At 36.9% G+C, this 23,101-nt stretch overlaps 1 protein-coding gene and 1 pseudogene across 12 annotated transcripts in view; both read right to left on the bottom strand.

Annotated features, from left to right (window-relative positions):
* Positions 1-23,101, bottom strand: part of ANKS1B (ankyrin repeat and sterile alpha motif domain containing 1B) — a 915,638-nt gene that overhangs the window by 836,954 nt on the left and 55,583 nt on the right. The window lies entirely within an intron of this gene.
* Positions 4,976-5,782, bottom strand: LOC308502550 (annotated as a pseudogene). Its single transcript has 2 exons — positions 5,452-5,782; positions 4,976-5,263 (listed from the first exon to the last, which is right to left on the bottom strand). The product of its transcript is annotated as an uncharacterized misc_RNA (transcript).

The raw sequence follows: 23,101 nt of genomic DNA, 5'->3' as shown, positions 1-23,101 counted from the left end.
CGTGAACTGAAAGATTTTTAAAAGGGAAAACTTACCTTCCTCTGCCAAGAGACCCATTAAGACAGAGTTCTTAATTAACTAAGCAATTAGTCATGACAAGTGAAAGCTTAAATGAAACACAAATACATAATTTTGTGATTGCTTTTCCTCCACTAAAACCACCAGCTAGAATTTAATAGTAAGTGTCCTTTGGGTTCTGGTTTAAGTAAGATTCCACCCTGTCTCTCCTACTGACTGCAGCCATCAAATCTGAACAGAAGGCATAAAACAGCTATTTGAAAGTTCCAAAGACTGAATAATAACAGTAGATTAGACAAAAAGAACAGAATTCAAAATACTAACAATGAATTTCTTCTTTTTCCTTCAGTATCCCCCAGCCTGGACCCAAGGTCCACCAAAACCAAAAGAAGATATCGAGATGCAAACAGAGTGAGTTCCAGAGAAGCCCACGAGTTCTGGCTCAACATGCGAAAAAAACGATTCCTAACATTCAAAGAGAGAGAGGAAATCCCAAACTTCCTTTTATTATTATTATTTTTTTTAATGTTCTCTTCTTTTATGCTTCAGTCCCCAGGCAATCCTGTGGCACTAGCAGCAGCAACAGTGAGAGTAGAGAATGACTCACAGATGCCTAAAACTTACAGGAAGGAAAAAAATTCCTTCCTAGTTGGAGGGGTTGTGGTCCCTTATATTTGGTTGCCTTTTTTCTCTCTCTATTTACCTCTTGGCTTTAAACATAGGTACAGCCATGGGACATGTGTAGCACAACAGAATAACTAAAGCCCCAGTTTTCTGGCCAGGGAATATTAAAAATAACATGGGATATTATAGAGAGAAAGAGTCTTGGGATATGAGTTCATCCTGAGCTGTACATGCATGGATATAATCCTAAAATCCACAACAAGGATAGAGAACTGAGCTAAATTAGAGACTACTGCCAGATCTCAGGCTGACCATTTGGTTGCTAACACATGGGACAGATCAAAATAGAACTACAAAGGCTTTGAAATGGAACTGTGATCGAAGCCACAAACTACAGGAGAGCTGGTCAGAACTTGCAACATGACTCTCAGGGTTGATTGTCTACTACAATAAAACTATCAACATGCTTCACAGGATATAAATAAGACTGAGTCTCATAATATTCAAAATATCCAGAATACAATGAAAAGTTACTCAGCATTACAAAGACTTAGGAAAATTCCAACTTACATGGGAGAAAAACAATTACAGATATCAACAACAAGATGACACATATGTTAGAATTACCTGACAAAGATGTAAAAGTAGGTATAAAAAAACACTCTTGAAATGACTGGAACGACAAAAGTTTCAGCAAGGAAACAGAAGATATAAAAAAGAAACAAATGTAGAATTCATACCTAAAAAAATACAATAACCAAAATTGACAAAGGAAAGTGTCAGTGAACTTGAAGACAGATATAATTTATCTAATTTAATTTAAACAACAGAGGGAAAACAAAAATATTTAAAAAGTATATAGGACATCATAAAAATGGCAACAGGAGGTGAGCCTCTTGAAATCTCCCCTGGAATTTACAACTAATCAAACAACAATAACTCCAGAAAGGGCTCCCTGCACAGCAGACAGGCAAGACGAAGTGGCTCACTACTGAAATCACCTAAAGGTGGGCAAATTGCTAGAGCAGGGTACGAGGGAAGGGAGAAGTGCGGAGACAGCACCCCGGGCGCAGGACGCACACCTAGCTCAGTGCTCCAAGCTCGCTGCATCCCGGAATTACCGAATGAAAGCCAAGGTCAGCAGAAGAAAGGAAATAACAAAAATCAGAGCAGAACTAAATGAAATAGAGAACAAAAAGACAATAGAAAAATTTAATGTAACAAAGAGCTGGTTCTTTGAAAAGATTAACAAAATTGGCAGACCCTTGGCTAGACTCACTAAGATAAAAAGAGAGAAGACACTAATTAACAAAATCAAAAATGAAAAAGGGGAAGTTATCATGGACACCACAGATATACAAAGGATCATCCAAGAATACTATGAAGAATTATATGCCACAAATTCAATAACCTAGAAGAAATGGACAAGTTCTTAGAAACATATAGCCTTCCCAGGCTGAACCATGAAGAACTGGAAAATCTAAACAGACCGATCACCAGTAACGAAATTGAATCAGTCATCCAAAACCTTCCCAAAAGCAAAAGTCCGGGACCAGATGGCTTCATTGGTGAATTCTACCAAACCTTAAAAGAGGATCTAATACCAATCCTGCTCAAATTCTTCCAAAAAATTGAAGAAGAGACAGTACTCCCTAACTCATTTTATGAGGCCAATATTACCCTGATACCAAAACCTGCTAAGGACAACACAAAAAAAGAAAACTATAGACCAATATCTCTGATGAATACAGACGCAAAAATCCTAAACAAAATTCTAGCAAATCGAATACAACAATGCATTAAAAAGATTATTCATCACGACCAAGTGGGGTTCATCCCCGGGGCACAAGGATGGTTCAACATCCACAAATCCATCAATGTGATACATCACATAAACAAAATAAAGGACAAAAATCATATGATTATATCAATTGATGCAGAAAAAGCATTTGATAAGATACAACATCCGTTTATGATTAAAACACTTAATAAAATGGGTATAGAAGGAAAACACCTTAACATAATAAAGGCCATCTATGACAAACCCTCAGCTAATCTCATAATTAATGGTGAAAAACTGAAGCCCATTGCTCTACGTTCAGGAACACAACAGGGCTGTCTCCTATCACCTGCTTTTCAACATAGTGTTGGAAGTCCTTGCCAGAGCAATCAGGCAAGATAAAGAAATAAAAGGCATCCAAATTGGGAATGAAGAAGTTAAATTGTCACTCTTTGCAGATGACATGATGCTATATAGAGAAAACCCTAAAGACTCCACCAAAAAGCTATTAGAAACAATCAACGAATACAGTAAAGTTGCCGGCTACAAAATCAATGTACAAAAGTCCATTGCATTCCTATATACTAACAATGAAATCTCAGAAAAAGAAATACAAAAAACAATTCCTTTTGCAATTGCAGCAAAAAGAATAAAATACCTAGGAATAAACTTAACCAAGGATGTGAAAGACCTATATGCTGAAAACTATAAGACATTTTTAAAAGAAATTGAAGAAGACACAAAGAAATGGAAAGACATTCCGTGCTCATGGATTGGAAGAATCAACATAGTTAAAATGGCCATATTACCCAAAGCAATATACAGATTTAATGCAATCCCCATCAAAATCCAATGGCATTTTTTAAAGAAATAGAACAAAAAATCATCAGATTTGTTTGGAACCACAAAAGACCCCGAATAGCCAAAGCAATCCTAAGATAAAATGAATAATGCTGGAGGTATCACACTGCCTGACTTTAGCTTGTACAACAGGGCTACAATAATCAAAACAGATGGTCTTGGCACAAAAACAGAAACATAGACCAATGGAATAGAATTGAGAACCCAGAAATAAAACCACATAAATATGGACAGATAATTTTTGACAAAGAAGCTAAAAACATACAATGGAGGAAAGACAGCCTCTTCAATAAATGGTGCTGGGAGAATTGGATAGCCACGTGCAAAAGAATGAAACTGGACTGCTATCTGTCACCATGTACCAAAATTAATTCAAAATGGATCAAAGACTTAAGCATAAGACCTGAAACAATAAACTGCATAGAAGAAAACACAGGTACTAAACATTGGGTTTAAAGAGCATTTTATGAATTTGACTCCAAAGGCAATGGAAGTAAAAGCTAAAATAAACAAATGGGACTCTATGAAACTTAAAAGCTTCTGCACAGCAAAAGAAACCATCAACAAAATAAAGAGGCAACCAACTGAATGGGAGAAGGTTTTTGTAAACAGTGCCTCCGATAAGGGGCTAATTAATATCCAAAATACACAAGGAACTCATGAAACTCAACAACAAAAAAACAAACAACCCAATTGAAAAATGGGCAGACGACGTGAAGAGACATTTCTCCAAAGAGGACATACGAATGGCCAATAGACATATGAAAAACTGCTCAACATCACTAATCATTAGAGAAATGCAAATAAAAACCACAATGAGATATCTCCTCACGCCAATTAGAATGGCTATCAACAACAAGACTAATAATAACAAGTGTTGGAGAGGCTGTGGAGAAAAAGGAACCCTCATACACTGTTGGTGGGAATGCAGACTGGTGCAGCCACTATGGAAGGCAGTGTGGAGGTTCCTCAAAAAATTACGAATAGAATTACCGTATGACCCAGCAATCCCTCTCCTGGGTATCTACGCAAAAAATCTGAAAACATTTATCCATAAAGACACATGTGCTCCAATGTTCATTGCAGTTTTGTTTACTGTGGCCAAGACATGGAAACAAATCAAAATGTCCTTCGATAGATGAATAGATAAAGAAGTTGTGGTACATATACACAATGGAATACTATTCGGTGGTAAGAAAAGATGATATAGAAACATTTGTGACTACATGGATGGATCTTGAGAGTATAATTCTAAGCGAAATGAGTCAGACAGAAAAAGCAGAGAACCCTATGATTTCACTGATATGTGGTATATAAAACCAAAACAACAAAAGAACAAGACAAACAAATGAGACACAAAAACTCATAGACACAGACAATAGTTTAGTGGTTACCAGAGGGTAAAGGAGGTGGGGGGAAGGAGATGAGGGTAAAGGGTATCAAATATATGGTGATGGAAGGAGAGCTGACTCTGGGTGGTGAACACACAATGGGATTTATAGATGATGTAATACAGAATTATACACCTGAAATCTATGTAATTTCACTAACAATTGTCACCCCAATAAATTTTAAAAAATGAAAAATTAAAAGATGTAGGAAGGATTAGAAGCTTAGGGAAATCCAGAAGTAAACAACAAAAGAGGAAAAAAAAAGAGATAAAGATGTCCTCAACTGCTACCAATATGTTTATCAATAGCATCTTGGGCTGCAGGAATGAGATCTTGATCATGATCCGTATTAACTACAGTAAGGAGAAAGTGATCTTCTGCGCTGGTAATCATCATCTTCAAATCTGTCATAACCCTGCTCATATCCTCTATCATAGTAAGAATCTGACGTCTGCCTCCACCACCTCCACCATGAGTTGGTCTGGCCATGTAGACGCCTGGTATAATGGGTGTGCACTCTCTTGGTGACAGAGTAATCCACATGAATTCTTCTACCATCCAGCTCCATTCCATTTGCCCTTTCCATAGCCTCCTTTGAGTAATCCATTCTTTCAAAATAAACAGAAGTAAACTCTCTTGATTGTCCAGTTCACTGATCATAAACCACACTGATACCACTCGTGGTCCGTATGGAAAAAGTACTTCATGAAGACCCCTCTCTCTGTTGTGTACAAACTGAGGCCAGACATTCCAAGACAAGTTGCCTTCTGAATTCACTCTGCTGCCTGTATGTCTTCTCTGGTTAGATTCTGCAGAACGACTTCAGGTCTTCCATGCTGGGATTCTGGTATATATGACCTACTTCAAGATCGTGTCCTATGAGAGTGAGAATGGGATCTGGATCAAGTGTAACATCTATAAGAATGCCTCCTTCAGGTGAATTATGGATTTTGATCTTGATCAAGAATGGGATACAGAATGTTTGGAAACCCTTGATGGACTACAAGATCCTGACCTGCTCTCTGATTTTACACGAGCAAAAGTTCCCATTGGAGATATTTTCTGAGAGCGAGACTCTGCCCTTGAAGTTGTTCTCTCTATCATTCATGTTGGCCAAGAGCCCCCCAGAATTAAATAGGAGACAAGTCTCAGTTTGAGGGTCAATGGCCAATCAACCCAGTAACTGGGCCACAGGGAGAAGAAAAGAGTCACAACAAAGGCCACCCTACTCCTTTCCATTCCACTCCCACTTGATCACAGGCTCTTGCAAGATGGCACTGACCTTGAAAAATAACGGCTAAAAACTTTCCAGATTTATTCTCTATATCTATGGGTTTGTTTGTTTTGTTTATTTATTTTGTTCTCTAGATTCCACATACAAGTGAGATCATATGGTATTTGTCTTTCTCAGTTTGACTTATTTCACTTAGCACAATACCCTCTGGTCTATCCATGTTGTCACAAGTTGTAAGATTTCATTTTTTATGGCAGAGTAATATTCCATTGTATATATGTACCATAATTTATTTATCCAATTGTTTGAGAAAGACAAATATCATATGATTTCACTTGTATGTGGAATCTAAAGAACAGAATAAATGAACAAACAAAACAGAAAGAGATCCATAGATACAGAGAACAAACTCATGGTTACCAGATAGAGAGGAGGGTTACGGGGAAAGGTGAGAAAGGCGAAGGAAATTAAAAAGTACAAATTGGTAGTTACAGAAGAGTCACAGGGATGTGAAATACAGTATGGGGAATATACTGTAGTCAATAATATTTTTAAAATCATGTATAGTGTCATATGGGTAACAGACTTATCGGGGGGATCACTTCATAAATTATATAAATGTCTAACTACTATGCTGTATACCTGAAACTGATATAAAATAATATTGAATGTCAACTATAATTTTGAAAAAGTAGTCAAAGGGATATATCGTACACAATAGGGAATATAGTCAATAATATTCAAATAACTATGTACAGTGTCAGATTGGTAATAGACTCATTGGGGTTATTACTTTGTGAGGTATATAAATGTCTAATCAGTATGTTGTTTTGTACACCTGAAACTAATAAAAAAATTTCTTTTAAAAATCTTACAAATTTGGCAAAAGACACAAACCCAGAGATTCAAAAAGCTCAGTAAATCCCTAGAATAAACCCAGAGATATTAATGCCTAGACATATGACAAACTTCTGAAAATTAAAGACAAAAAATATTAAAAGTATTCAAAGAAAAACGATGCATTACTTACAGGGATACAATGATTTCAAAGGCTGAGGATACTTCATCAGAAATCTTGGAGGCAAGAAGAAGTGGCACACATTTTTAAATCACTAAAAGAAAAGAATGTTCAAACCAGAATTCTACAGTGAAAAAACTCTTCAGGAATAAAGATGCAATAGACATTCTTCGATGAAGAAAAACTAAGAGAATCCATTAACAACAGACTTCTCGAAAAGAATTGTTAAAAGGAAGTTTTTCAGACACAGGAGATGATACCAGAAGAAAACTTGGAACATCAGAAATAATGAAGGAACAATAGAAATAGTAAATTTCTGGGTAAATATAGTATTCTTCCATCTTCAGTTCTTTAAAATATGTTTGATAATTAAGAGAAAAAGATATAGTATCGTCTAAGAAAGTTTCCAATGTATAAATAGAGTCCAAAAATAGGCCCACATAAGTATGATCAATTGATTTTTGACAATGGTACAAAGGAAAATCCATGGAAAAATGACAATCTTTTACCATAAGAGGTACTAGAACAAATGGACAACTCTAAGAAAAAAAAAAAGACAAAAAAAAGAACAACCTCAAACTATGTTTCATATCTTATAGAAAACATAACTCAAGATACGTCATAGACCTGAATGTAAAACATAAAACTATTAAATATAGTTTTTAGAAAAAAACATTGGTAAAAATCTTTGTAACTTTGATTTAGGCAGATATACATTAAAAGCATGATCCATAAATATTTTTTTGAACAACAGAACTTCATCAAAATGAAAAACTTTTGCTCTGCAAAGACACTATTAAGACAATGACAGTATCAGCTATCGAGTGGAAAAAATATGTAAATCATATATTAAACAAAGGACTTGTATCCAGAATATAAAGAACTTCTAAACTCAACAAGAAAACAAACCAAAAAAAAAACTCATCTTAAAAAAATGGACAAAAGATTTGAAGAGATAACTGCACAAAAAAAGATACACAAATGTCAAATAAGTGCATGAAAAGATGCTCAATATCATTGTCACTGGAAAAATGCAAATGAAAATAAATTCACAATGAGGTGGCATTACACACATATATTAGAATGAGAAAAAAACACCTGACAATTCCAAGTGCTAACAAGGATGTAGAGTGACTGAAAAGTGCATTCTTGCTGGTGGGAATGCAAATGAGTACAGCCACTTTGAAAAACAATTTGGAAGTTTCCAATTAAGTTAAGCATACCATAAAGTTACACTTATCATATGCCCAGCAATTCCACTTTTAGGTGTTTACCCAAGAGAAATAAATATTTATTTTCACACAAGCTTGTATGTGAATATTTATAGTAGCTATATTCATAAATACCAAAAACAGAAGAAAAAAAGCAAATGTCCTGACTTATATACTGCATTTTGGGACTATATTTTCTTTTAATAAATGCTTGGCCTGCTTGGCTTTGTTCACGAGGCTTTGTTCCTACATCCTGGAATGCCTACCCACTTTCCGACAACACACTTAAAAGGTGAGAGCAAAATAATTAATTTTTTAAGCCCCCACAGTACTGGGGAGTCAGTCAGAAGAATTACTGCCTGGGGCATTGCTAGCTCCTGGAAAGTGCTGTATCTGAGAACTCAAGGACCTCTGCACGTAGAGGGCCCAGCTTAAGAGGCACAAGATTCAAAATACCCAGAGGCCAACTCCAGACCAAACCAGAGTACTACTGGGTTTGACCTACAAGTGACACACCTAGAGGGAATTCTCTACAGGCACAAGAGCCTATAGAGTCCAAATCACATTTAAGTGGTCAACCCTCACACAGCAGAACATCCTGCTGTGGGCAGAGCCAAGTCTCACAACTAGTCAGCCTAGGATTAACCCCACCTACGCACAAGCGAAAAGCAATTAAAGATCTTCTTTAACAGGACAATATACACAACACAAGAGTCACCTTTGGAGCACACGCAGAGGAGAACAAAATAGTGCAAGTCAAATATAAAGGACACATATTACATAAGATAACCCAGCAAGAACTAAGAACTTTAGGGGATCTACCTAATATATCAAAGCAAACACAGAGAGTCAGCCAGAATGGGGAAACAAAGAGACATGTCCCAAATAAAAGAACAGAAGAAACCCTCAGAAATGGAACCAAATGAAACAGAGGTAACCAACCTATCAGAGACAGAGTTCAGAACACTGATGATAAGAATGTTTAAGGAGTTTAGAGACGACATAAAGAAGGATGTAGAAATCATAATGAACAACCAGTTAAAACTAAAGAACACAATTACTGAAATAAAGAACTCACTTGAAGGAATTAACAGCAGGTTAGATGAAGCAGAGGATAGAATCAGTGACTTAGAAGACAAGTTAGCAGAGATCACCCAGATAGAACAACAGAAAGAAAAAAGAATAAAAAACAATGAAGATGGTTTAAGAGACCTCTGGGATAACATCAAGAGCAACAACATGCGCATCATAGTAATACCAGAAGGTGAAGAGGGAAAGCAAGGCATTGAATCCGTTACATTTAAAGTGATTATTGATAGGTACATAGTTATTGCCATTTTTAAATTTGTAGTTAGATTATTTTCATCTTTCTTCTATTTACAGAAGTTCTTTTAGTATTCCTTGCAATGCTGGCTTGGTGGTAATAAATCAACAAACAACAAGTGCTAGCACGGATTTGGAGTAAAGGAAACGCTTGTTCACTGTTGGTGGGATTGCAGATTGGTGCAGCCACTATGGACAACAGTATGGAGGTATCTCAAAAATCTGAAAATGGAACTACCTTATGATCCAGCAGTTCCACTCCTAGGAATCTATCCAGAGAAATCCAAAACTCTAATTCAAAAATCTTTATGCACTCCTATGTTTATTGCAGCACTATACACAATAGCCAAGACATGGAAACAACCGAAATGCCCATTGGTAGATGACTGGATTAGAAACTGTGGTACATTTATACAATGGAGTATTACGCAGCCATAAAGAAAAAAGAAATCTTACCATTTGCAACAACATGGATGGACCTAGAGAACATTATGTTCAGTGAAATAAGTCAGACAGAGAAAGACAAATACCACATGATCTCACTTATATGTGGAATCTAAAGAAAAGAATAAGCAAATGAACTAATCAGAAAGTTTTGGAGAAACAGAGGAAAAACTGAGTTGCTAGATGGGTGGGGGGTGGGGATAAGGGGGAAGGTGAGGGGATTAGAAAACAGTCGGTAACCACAAGATGGCCACTGGGCTTTGAAAATTAATTTGGGGAATGTAATCAATAATGTTGTAAAGATTTTGTAGAGTAGCCGATGGACACTTGTCTCATTTGCAAGACTCAGGAATGATGTAGATGCCTGATCACTGCACTGTACACCTGAAGCTGAACAATAATGAATGTCAACTACAAGTTTAAATATATATATGTATATATATATATATATATATATGTATATATATGTATGTATATACTTACAAGAAGCGCAGTACAGCATTAGGAACAGAGACAGTGGAAATGTAATGGCTCTGTGCGATGTCAGAGGGATAGTGGATGGGAGGAGGGGGGTTCACACAGTGTGAGGGATATAAATGATAAACGTCTAAGTATTACTTTGTCTTGTATACCTGAAACTAATAAAAAAAATTAAGTTACATAATTAATTAATTAATTAATTAATTTTTAAAAAAGCAAATGTCCTTAAACTGGTAAATGAAAAAACAAATTGTGGTACACCCTACAAAAGGGTACCATTCACCAATAAAAGTGAATTACTGATACACACAACAACACAGATGAATTATGTGAACACACACTTCACTTATGTGAAGTCAAAGACGCCAGCACAAAACACTACCCGAGGTCGGATAATTAAGATCGCAAACTCATCCTAGAAAAGGTGCTACATACCTCATTGCTGAATGTCATTACTGTCACCTTCAAAGTACTCCCCTTGAGAAGCTATCCACCAACACCTGCACCTAGTCCACCCTTCAAAGAAATTTTGGAACTCTTTTATTAGAATGGCCATCAGAGCTGCAATCGTATTACTCTTGATGTCCCGAATGTCATCAAAATGTCTATCTTTCAATATTTCCTTTATCTTTGGGTAAAGAAAGAAGTCATTGGGGGCCAGATCACGTGAGTAGGGAAGGTGTTCCAACATAGTTATTTGTTTACTGGCTAAAAACTCCCTCACAGAAAGAGCCCTGTAAGCTGGTGCATTGTCGTGATACAAGAGCCATGAATTGTTGGTGAAAAGTTCAGGTGGGCTAACTTTTTCATGCAGCCTTTTCAGCACTTCCAAATAGTAAACTTGGTTCACTGTTTGTCCAGTTGGTACAAATTCATAATGAAAAATCCCTCTGATATCAAAAAAAGTTAGCCACATCATGGCAACAAGTTCGAGAACTTAATTGTCAGACCTTGTATATACAAACATATCTTATTTTTATCTTACTGTCTATATACATACATATATGTGTGTGTCTATATGTATGTATACATGTATATATATACATTACATACACATATATATATTTATACACACACCATAATGTAATGTATATAATATACATACCACCAACAAAGTTCCCTGGTAAATGTCCATCAAAAGATAGCAAATATTAGATTACACCTATGGTTACATGTTTACTAACTTTTCCTCATTTGTAATAATTAGCACTAACTGAAACTGACAAAAATGACAATGTGACAGACATGCTGTATATCCATAGTTACATTAACAAATTAGTTGGTAACTATGTACAATAATACATTGTGTGTTCCCAACGGTGTGTTTGGCTGTATACCCAACGGTGTGTTCCTAACAATAATGTGTGTATGTTTGGTTCCTAACAATAATTGGATTATTGTTAGGAACACACCGTTGGGTATATAGCCAAACATACACACAGAAAAGCACCCAGGTACCAACCATTTTTTTAACAGAAGGTGTCAAAAATATTAAAAATTTGACTTTCAAGAAACTCAAAGCATGACCTATAGATTACACATAGTGACACATCTACAGCAGCTAGCAGTATTAATAATTACCTGGAACTCAATCATGGATTTTCCCCAATGTAAATCCCCAGAGAGCCATGTTAGATCTTCAAACCTAGCCCTACACGGTCCAGGTATGTAAGGTATTAATACCCCCCATTTAATAAATCAGTCACTGAAAGGCTCAGTGCAGATCACAACACTACTAAATGGGTAGATGGGCATTCACTCTACTGCAATGCTGTCCAGTATGGTAGCCACTAATCACATGTGGCTACTGAGCGCCTAGTATCTGCCTAATCCAAATCAACAGGTTCTGTAGGTATAAAACACACACCGGATATCAAATATTTGGTACGATAAAGAATGTATAATACATCATTGGTAATACTAATCAGTTTATACTGATTACACGTTGAAATGATATTTTAGATATATTAGATTAATATATTTAAATTAATTTCACCTGTTTCTTTTTACTTTTTTAATACAGTTACTTGAAAATTTAAAATTACGTATGTAGTTTGCATTGTGTTTCCATTGGCATTGGATAAAGCACTTCTGGAGCAGTATAGTTTAATGAGATGAGATATTTAGAGGCAAAGAGCCTTAGATTTACATCCCAGACTTCACCACATACCGTTTTCCCGAAAATAAGACCTAGCCAGACCATCAGCTCTAATGCGTCTTTTGGACCAAAAATTAATATAAGACCCGGTATTATATTATATAAGTATTTATATAATATATAAATTTATCTTATAGCAAAATAAGATATTTATCTTATAGTAAAATAAGAGCTGGTATTATGTTATATCATATTATACTATGTTACATTATATCATATCATATTATATTATACCTGGTCTTATATTATAGTAAAATAAGACCAGGTCTTATATTAATTTTTGCTCCAAAAGTCACATTAGAGCTCATTGTCCAGCTAGGTCTTATTTTCAGGGAAACACGGTACTTACAAAGTGACTTTACAGAAGATTAGTTAACATCACTGAGATGAACTTTTATCACACTTAAAATTAAAATATTAAATCTATAATATAGTTCCATTAAGAGGTTAAATGATACATGAAAGATCTAACAATGTGCCCTACAATTAATAGCCACTCAATGTTAATTTCTCTTTTCCTTCTCTTCCCCAGCCTATGTCCCTATTAATTTAAGCTTGAGTTAAACTTATGCAGCAGACATGTTAGTTCCACTGCCCACCAACCATCCCCACTACAAACCCCACGACCAGTAAAGCAGAGATAAGCTGGTGCTTACTCATTAGCCCAAAGTGGACACTTGACTCAAGTATGACCCCTCTGAATGCACAGTCTGATGGACCCAAATAGCGGATCAATTATGATTCGCTAAACCAGTCATTTTGCTTTCTATGGAATTCATCCTAATACAGACACTGACCAGTTAATAACAAGAGGATAATGAAGCAGACATGGATAGAGAACCAGAGGTAACATGGAAGAAAGCAATTAATCCATTCCACAAATATCAGTGATTGCCTGTTTGTCATGTGCTATATGACCCCAGAGGTGGTAAAAGAGAAATGAATTCCTACAGCTTTAAGAGATCCAGATACCTTCTAGTTCCAGTCCACATTCCTCTTTACAATTTTTTTTTCCCTTAAAATGGATGGCTTAAGGCTTTGTTCCTTGAGACCAAAACGATGTAACACAGTATCACAAGGGAAGTCATAGAAAGGTGACTTTTTGTTAGATTAAAAAAAAAAAAAAAGACAAAATATGACTTGCCCTAGGTAATAACTCAAGTAAAAAAAGGTTCCTCCTCAAAATGTACAGCACCCTTTCCTAAAACTGATAAAGAGAGAACAGAAAATGACAAGTGGAAATAGGAAGGGGCACTGACCCTAAATATTCCTTTATAAAATAATCAGCACCAGGAATACACTTATATAAGTGTCTTACCCGCATTGCATGGAAATATGTAGGCAAAAAGCACAGACATATGCCAACAGACTCTAAGTACTATGAAAGACTTTTTCACTAACACAAATGTAATTCACTGCATCAGAGTCCCCTGACCATTTTCTGCAGGGGAGTCTATGGATCTCACTAAAATAATTTGGAATTCTAAGGCAGGGGGAGGTAGACATTTCCTCATGCTAATGTATTACTGGACAGGCTTGAAGTCTAGACCAGAAGTGTAGTTATGTAATAGAAAAAAAAAACAACTAGTTGTTTTATATTGCACTTTTTTTGATAAAATATCTCATTGATTTCAGCATAGGATAGGATTTGGTCAGTATAGGATTTGGTCTCTTAGTACTAAAGTTCCAGCCCTTAAGAAAGGTCTCCCCTGGGCAAAAGACACCAGAGACTGACTTGTAAACCAAAATTTATTTTCTTGTTAAACAGTAAGTTTGCTTTATAATTATGTGCAAGAATAACCATGCTAAGAACTCAGTGCTAGTTTTAACCACTACAAATGAATGTTCCCCCTGCCCATATCCTCAGGCGCACTCTAGAGAAGAAGCATTGCTAAGCACTTACTCTTTACGAAGCATTTCATACAGGTCATTATTTTCATTTTTACGAAAAACCCTACTTTAAAATAAGGAAACTGAGCATCAGAAAGGTAATTGATTTGTCTAAGATTCCCAAGCCCATAAATGTCACAGTATGGGATGGTCTAGGGCAGCCTTCCTCTTATCAATGATGAGTTTCCAGAACCATTAACGTCCCTAAGAAGTAAGATTTAGAAAAACGAGTCTGTTGTGCGGGGTGTCCAGCGGGGCGGCCTGCGGGGTCTCTGCTCCCGCTCCCCACACAAGAACGCAGGACATGGCGAGGCCAAAAAGAAACACCCATGGAGCCATAGGTAGGGAAGTCATACCACTATGGTCTCACTGGAGGCGGGGTTTACACAACGTGCGACCTGCTGTCCGCTTTGCTGCCAACCGACCAACTCTCCTTGACTCTCCTTACTCTCCTTCAGTCTCCTCCTTCACTCTCCTCGGCTCCCCTCCGTAGCCGCGGCAGTTATATCAGTGACCAATGGCTTAATGGCTACAGCTGACGGCCAACCAGCCACAGCTGACGGTCATCCACTATCTGAGCCAGCACCTCTCCACATGAGGCTGAGAGCCTGGAAACTGCTTTCTGGGGCTCTGTCCCCACAGAGTCTTTCCTGTTGTGGGGACAGAGCCCCAGAGAGCAGTTTCCAGGCTCTCGGCCTCACATAGAAAAGTGCTGGCTCAGGCAGTAAATGGCCATCAACTGTGATTGGATGGCCATCAGCTGTGGCTAGTTGGCTGTCAGCTGTAACCAGTGAGCCACTGGCCACTAATATAACTGCTGTGGCTACGCTAGCAGAAAAATGGGGGCCTAGCAAGAAGATGGTGGCTGAGCTGGCAAGCGGAGCAGTGAGGGTTGCGAACAGTGTGGCTCCTGCTTCCTGTGTCTCCAACCCAGCCACCAGCGAGAATATAGTGGTGTGACTCCCCTACCTATGGCTCTGTGGGTGTTCCTTTTTGGCCTCACCATATCCTGCGTTCTTATGTGGGGAGTGGGAGCAGAGACCACGCAGGCCGCCCTGCATGACACCTGTATATGTCTCACTGACTTTGGATATTTCTTATTTCAAGAAAGACCTTTTTGCTTAAAGATCCCGAATCAACCAAGTCATTTTTCTAACACTATAAATTCTAAATGCAACTGTTTGTCAACTAAAGAAGGTCTAAGAACATTTCAAACACTCATTTCCCCCAAATCCATATGATGACTCTGCTTTCTGAGAAAGACCACACTCAAGGCAGAGTACTTATTAAAACACTACATTTCCTTTCAAATATAACCCAAGACAAATACACTTTCATGGCGTGTTAAAAGAGGAAACCCTACTGATAAAATCACTTATTAATAGTATCCACAATGAACCAAAGTTCAGCCCTTTTACAAAATTTTAGTAATTTGCCAAACATTAAAATCAGAACCCAAATACCAGAATGAAATTGCGGCACATCTTTAACTCTTCCAGACCTTGCTCTGCGTGGGGCTGAGATGCATTTTAACAAGCTTCCAGGTAATGCTCGAGCAGCAAGGAACTAGGCTGTATCTAGTGCAGAGGCTCTCAGCCCAAACCCATTGGACTCACCTGGCTCTCACTGGCACATGACAGAACCCACTCTCGCATAGTTTTAAAATCTCCCCAGATTATTCTAATGTGCACTCTGGGCTGGGAATTGCCATGGTTGAGAACCATTTGCCTAGCTCATCAGAGCCTGATTTCTGCTGAATGTCCTTTCTCTGAGCTCTTCTCCCCAAGTGCTACAAAAAACCTGGGCCTGGTTAACTCCAAGTTGAGTAAAGAAAATTAAACCTGGAGCAAGAATAATACTAGATACTGTGATGGTTCATTTTATGTGTCATCTTGGCTAGGCTACGGTACCTAGTTGTTTAAACACCAGTCTAGATGCTGCTGGGAAAGTATTTTTTAAATGGTATTAACATTTAAATCAGACTTTTAGTAAAGCAGTTTACCCCCCATAATGTGGATTGGCTTCATCTAATCAGTATATTGCCTTAAGAGAAAAAACTGGTTTCCAGAAGAAGGAAGTCAGCCTCTAGACTATAATATAAAAACCCTGCCTGAGTTTCCAGCCTGCTTACTCAGCTCCTACAATTGCATGAGCCAATTCCTTAAAAAAATCTCTCTCTCCTCCCACCCCTACGTGTGCGTGTGTGTGCATGTTTGTGTGTCCTATGATTCTGATTCTCAATACACATACATTTATTTAAATACAGTCACATGCTAGAAATCACGCTAAGTTATTCACATACGTATTCTGATTTAATCCTTACAACCCAATTCAATAGTTAAAGAAGCAAGCTATAAGGAGAAGTAGTGACCAGGAATAGAGAAGCTTCATTTAGTGACTGCAACAGGGAAACAGTACAGGAGATGTTAGCACCAGGTGAGTCAAGGAAAAGCCAAGGATAAAAAGGTAAGTGTTCACCGAACAATAAAAGGTAAAGAGGGAAACCTACAGATTAAAAAAGACTGCGCCCGCCAAAGAAAACCATTCATCTGCTTTCTGCTTCTATAGATTTGCCTTCTATGAACATTAAACTTCAGTAGAATCATACAATATGTCATCTTTTGCATCTAGCTCCTTTCAGTGAACGTAATGTTTTTGAAATTTGTTCATGTTTTAGCATGTATCTGTAGTTCATTTCTCCTACTGTTAAATAGAATTCCATTGTAGAGCTATACCTCATTTTGTTCGTACATTCACCAGTTCACAGACATGTGCATTGTTTTCAGGGTTGGGCTATTATGAATAATGTTACTATGAACATTCACGAATGTTATGTTTTCATTTCACTGGGGTAGATACCTAGTAGTGGGAGTACTATGTCATATAGTAAGTTGATAGTAAGACTATAAAGAAACCAAACTAACTTCTCCTAAAACTTCTGCTTTAGGAAATAAGTAAGAATGTACAAGAAATAAACAATAATAATGCCCTTGCTATTTATAACCTATCTTATGGGGATTTCAAAGCACTTTAAATCATAAAAGAAGTCTTAAAATGATTCTAGGGACACTTCCAGTTTCCAGTTCCACATGTAAGAAATGTGGAAGTCACCACTTCATCCTTACAAGAAGTAAAAAGCTGAACAGACGGAAAAATCAACCGCTGTTCTTGGATCCATAAGAGAGGGGAAGACACAGAGCAAACCACTTCCCCCAAGATTGGCGAGACAGATGAATAAAGGGGTCTCAGCTTGACAGAGCAGAGATTCACAAGTAGAAACTGCCATGGGACCCAGTGCTGGGGTAGGAAAACTGAATTGCAATTGAGGAATACCTGGAGGCTCAGTGTAAATAGCTCAGTGTAAACAAGTCTGAGCATTGAAAACTCCAGGGGTGGCTTTTCTCAAAAACACAAGAGATAACAAATATTGGCAAGGATGTGGAGAAAAGGAAAGTCTTTCACGCTATTGGTAGGAATGTAAATTGGCATAGAGATGCAGTTCCTCAAAAAATTAAAAATTAAACTACTAGATGATCCAATAATCCAACCCATGGGTTTATGTCCAAATAAACTAAAATCAGTATCTCAAAAGGCTGTCTGCACACCCATGTTTTCTGCAGCATTATTCACAATAGTCAAGATATGGAAACTACCTATGTGTCCAAGAACAGATGAAGGGATAAAAAAGATGTGGTATATATGCGCAATGGAATATTATCAGCCATGAGAAAGAAGGAAATCCTGCCATTTGCAACAACATGAATAGACCCTGAGATAAGTCAAAGAAAGAAAAACAAATACTGTATGATATCACATATATGTGGAATCTAAAAAACCAAACTAGTAAAAACAGAGTAAAATGGTGGTTAGCAGGGGCTGAGAGTAGGAGAATTGGGGAGGTGATATTTAATGGTACCAACTTAAAACTAGTAGATAAATTAAGTTCTGGATATCTAATGCACAACAGTGATTAGAGTCATCAACGCTGTATTATAAAAACTTGAAAATTGCAAAGAGACTAAACCTTAACTGTTATCAACACAAAAAAGAAATGATAAATGTGACATGAAAAAGGTGTCAGCTAACACTACTACAGTAATCATATTGCAATATGTAAAGGTATCAAATCAACACGATGTACACCTTAAACATACAGTGTTATATGCCCATTATATCTCAATAATAATAATAATAAATAATGACTAGCTTTAAATTTTCTATTAAAAAAAGTCCACGGGGACCCTATCATGCCCCCCCAACACACACACATACACACACACACACACACACACAATAATGTAAGATTTACCTCCAGGAGCTCAACCGGATTCCCACAGTAAATATCAAAGAAAATTCCCCCTTGGGCTTCTGACAGTGGACAGGGAAAGGAACCACTTTGAAATACACCAGAGCATTCTGTTCTCCTGAACAAGGTCTGCCCTCACAGGAAACTAGTTAACCAGAGCCTAACCTGCTGGAGTGTTACCGGATCCTAATTGACCTGGAGGAGGGAAATATCCAACTCCAGCCCACTCAAGTCATTCTGTCCCGGTGTTGAACCAGCCTTGCAAACTTGGAATAAATCCCAGCTGGTCATGGTGTATAATTCTTTTCATATGTTTTTTAATTCAGCTTGCTAATATTTAGTTGAGGATTTTTGCATCTATGTTCATGAGAGATATTGCTTTATAGTGGTTTTTTTTTGTAATGTCTTTGTCTGGTTTTGGTATAAGGGTAATGCTGGCTTCAGAGAATAAGTTGGGAAGTATTCCATTGGCTTCTATTCTAAAATAGATGGTAGAGAATTGGTATTTCTTCCTTAAAAGTTTGGCAGAATTTACCAGTGAACCGAGCTGGGCATGGTGATGTCTGTTTTGGAAGGTTATTTTTTTCAGTAGTAGTAATAGTAGTTTCAGGTGTATAAAACAATGTAATAGTTAGATATTTACACCCCTCACAAAGTGATAATCCCCCACTCCCAATCTACTACCCCTCTGACATCGTATATTGTTATTATATAGTCAGTTCCATTGGCTCTATTCCTTATGCTGTACTACACATCCTGTAAATATACATTTACATACAAAATTATTCATTATATACAAAATTATAGTTGGCATTCATTATTATTCAGCTTTAGCTTCAGGTGTACAGCACAGTGGTCAGGTATCTACACCGTCCATGAAGTGGTCTCCCTAATAAGACAAGTGTCCATCGGATACCCTATAAAATCTTTACAAAGTTATTGATTATATTCCCCAAACTGTCTTTCGTATCCCCATGGCAATCTTGTGTTTACCGATTGTGCTTTCAGATCCCCTCACCTTCTCTCTCATCCCCATCCCCCTCCCATTTAGCAACCCTCAGTTTTTCCTCTGTATCTCTGAGACTGTTTCTGATTAGTTTGTTCGTTTATTCTATTCTGCAGATTCCACATATAAGTGAGATCATATGGTATTTGTCATTCTCCATCTGACTTATTTCACTTGGCATAATATTCTCTAGGTTCATCCATATCATTGCAAGTGGTAAGATTTCATTCTTCTTTATAGCTGCGTAATACTCCATTGTATAAATGTACCACAGTTTCTTAATCCAGTCGTCTCCCGATGGGCATTTTGGTTGTTTCCATGTCCTGGCTATTGTGAATAGTGCTGCAATAAATATAGGGGTGCATAAATTTTTTCAAATTAGTGTTTTGGATTTCTCTGGATAGATACCTAAGAGTGAAATTGTTGGGTCATAAGGTAGTTCCATTTCCAGTTTTTTGAGATACCTCCATACTGATTTCCATAGTGGCTGTACCAATCTGCAATCCCACCAACAGTGCACAAGGGTTCCCTTTTGTCCACATCCGCACCAGCACTTGTTGTTTGTTGATTTATTGATGATAGCCATTCTGACTAAAGTGATGTGGTATTTATTGACTCAGTTTCTTTTAATAGATATAGTCCTATTTGGATCATCTACAACTGATGTAATCTATCATATCAACAGACTAAAAAATGAAAAATTATATGATCATATCAATAGATGCAGAAAAAAAGCATTTGACAAAATCCAATACCTCTTCATGATAAAAATTCTCTGTAAACTAGGAATAGAGGGGAACTTTATCAACTTGATGAAAAGAAATCTCTACAAAAAAACCTACAGTAAACATCATACTTAATGGTGAGTGACTTGAAGCTTTGCCACTAAGATCAGGTACAAGGGAAAGATGTCCTTTCTCAACACTCCTTTTCAACACTGTACTAAAAGTCCTTGCTAATGCAATAAGGCAAGAAAAGTAAATAAAAGGTACAGATAGGATAGGAAGAAATAAAATTGTCTTTGTAGCACCTGTGTATTCCTACAGCTTCTCAGAGTCCTATGGACAATGACTGAAGAGACAAACCATGCAGAAAACATCTAATATAATAAAATTTAAAATTTAAGTAAGATCATAACTATGAATCTAATCTTTTTTATTGTTGTATTGTTTTGTTTTTGTGTTTGTGTTTTCATTCAGGAGAGAAGAGGAGCCTCATTTAACTTTTGGCAGTTGACAATGCTTTGGGTTCTTTATTTGGCAGAAAGAATTGGTAAAACGAATGATACTATTTTTGGAAAATAACTAACTGCCATTTAGAGAAAATCAAAGGGGAACAGGAAAACAGAAATGCAAATTCTCAGGCATAATAGCCCCAGAACCGAATTAAGAACCTAGTAGGTAGAGTGATAGAATGTTCCATTAGCCTGGTGGCCCACTGAAATTTATAAGGAATTGCAGAAGGCACTGTGTCTGGGTAGGTCTGTTAAGACAATATGGGCCTTGGACCTCGGAGGGCCAGAGACCCTTTCAGAATGCCTGTGAGATAAAAATTGTCATAATAAAACTAAGATATTACTTGGCATTTTTCACCATTCTCAAATAAACTAAGTTTTCTTAGTTTATTTGAATGAACAGAACTGAATGAACAGAAAGGAGAGCATGATAGCCTAGATGTCTTTTAGGCTAATTCATTTCTAAGGTATGAATTATAATAAAGATTAATATATACATAAAAAGCTGTCTTTTTTTGCAGATGATCTGATCATCTATGTAGAAAAACCCAAAATAATCAACCAAAAAAAAAAAAAAGCCTGGAACTAATAAATGATTATAGCAAAGTTACAGGATACAAGGTTAATCTTTTTCCTTTATACCAGCAATAAACACGTAGAATTTGAAATTAAACACACAATACCATTTACATTAGTATCCCCAAAATAAAATACTTAGGTATAAATCTAACAAAAATGTACAAGATTTACATGAAGAAAACTACAAAATTCTGATGAATGAAATAAAAAAACAACTAAATAGTTAGAGATTCTATTCATGGATAGAAAGACTCAACAGTGTCAAGATGTCAGTTCTTCTTAACTTGATCTGTAGATTTAACATAATCCAAATCAAAATCCCAGCAAGCTATTTTGTAGATACCAAGACACTGACTCTAAAGTTTAAAGAGGGAAAAGACAGAGAAGAGCCAACAAAATTGAAGAACACGGTTGGCGGACTGATGCTACCTTATTTCAAGAGTTACTATAAATCTATAGTAATCAAGGCAGTGTGATGGAGGCAAAAGCATAGACAAATAGAGCAATGGAAAAGCATAACGAGCCCAGAAATAGAGCCCTATAAATACAGTTAACTGATCTTTGACAAAGGTGCAAAGGCAATACAATGGAGCAAAGATAGCCTCTTCAATAGATGGTGCTGGAACAACTGGTCATCCACATGCGAAAAAACAAATCTAGATTCTGACCTTGTACCCGTCACAAAAATTAACTCAAAATGGACACAAACCTAAATGTAGAACTATAAAACTCCTAGAAAATAACATAGGAGAAATGACCTTTGTCATAGTTCTGAAGGCTTTTTAGCTATACCATCAAAGACATGATCCATGAAAGAAATAATTAATAAGCTAGACTTCATTAAAATAAAAATCTGCTCTATGAAAGGCAATGTCAAGAGACTAAGAAGACAAACCCAGACTGGAGAAAATATTTGCATAAGAAGCATCTGATAAAGGACTGTTACCCAAAATATACGAAGAACTCTTAAACCTCAACAATAAGGAAACAAAAAAACCCAATTAAAAAGTGAGCCAAAGACTTCAACAGATACCGCACCAAAGAAAATATACAGATGGCAAATAAGCATGTGAAAAGATGCTCCACATCATATGTCATCAGGGAAATGTACATTAAAATAACAGTGCGAACCCTCTACACATCAACTAGAATGGCCAAAATCCAGAACACTGACAGCACCAAATTCTGGCAGGTATGTGGAGTAACAGGAACTCTCATATATAGCTAGTGATAATGTAAAATGGTACAGCCACTTTGGAAGACAGCTTGGCAGTTTCTTACAATACTAAACATACTCCTACCATAAGATCCAGCAATCACCCTCCCTGGTATTTATCGAAAGGAACTGAAAACTTATGTCCACACAAAAACCTGCACACAGATGTTTACAGCAGCTTTATTCATAATTGCCAAAACTTGGAAGTCCCCAAGATGTCCTTCAGTAGGTGAATGGATAAACTGCAGTCCATCCAGACAATGGAATATTAGCACTAAAAAGAAATGATCTATCAACCATGAAAAGACATAGAGCAACCTTAAATGCA

This window comes from Rhinolophus hipposideros (genome assembly GCF_964194185.1).
Source record: "Rhinolophus hipposideros genome assembly, chromosome: 9".
Classification (NCBI taxonomy): domain Eukaryota; kingdom Metazoa; phylum Chordata; class Mammalia; order Chiroptera; family Rhinolophidae; genus Rhinolophus; species Rhinolophus hipposideros.
This window is presented reverse-complemented; position numbering and strand designations above follow the sequence as displayed.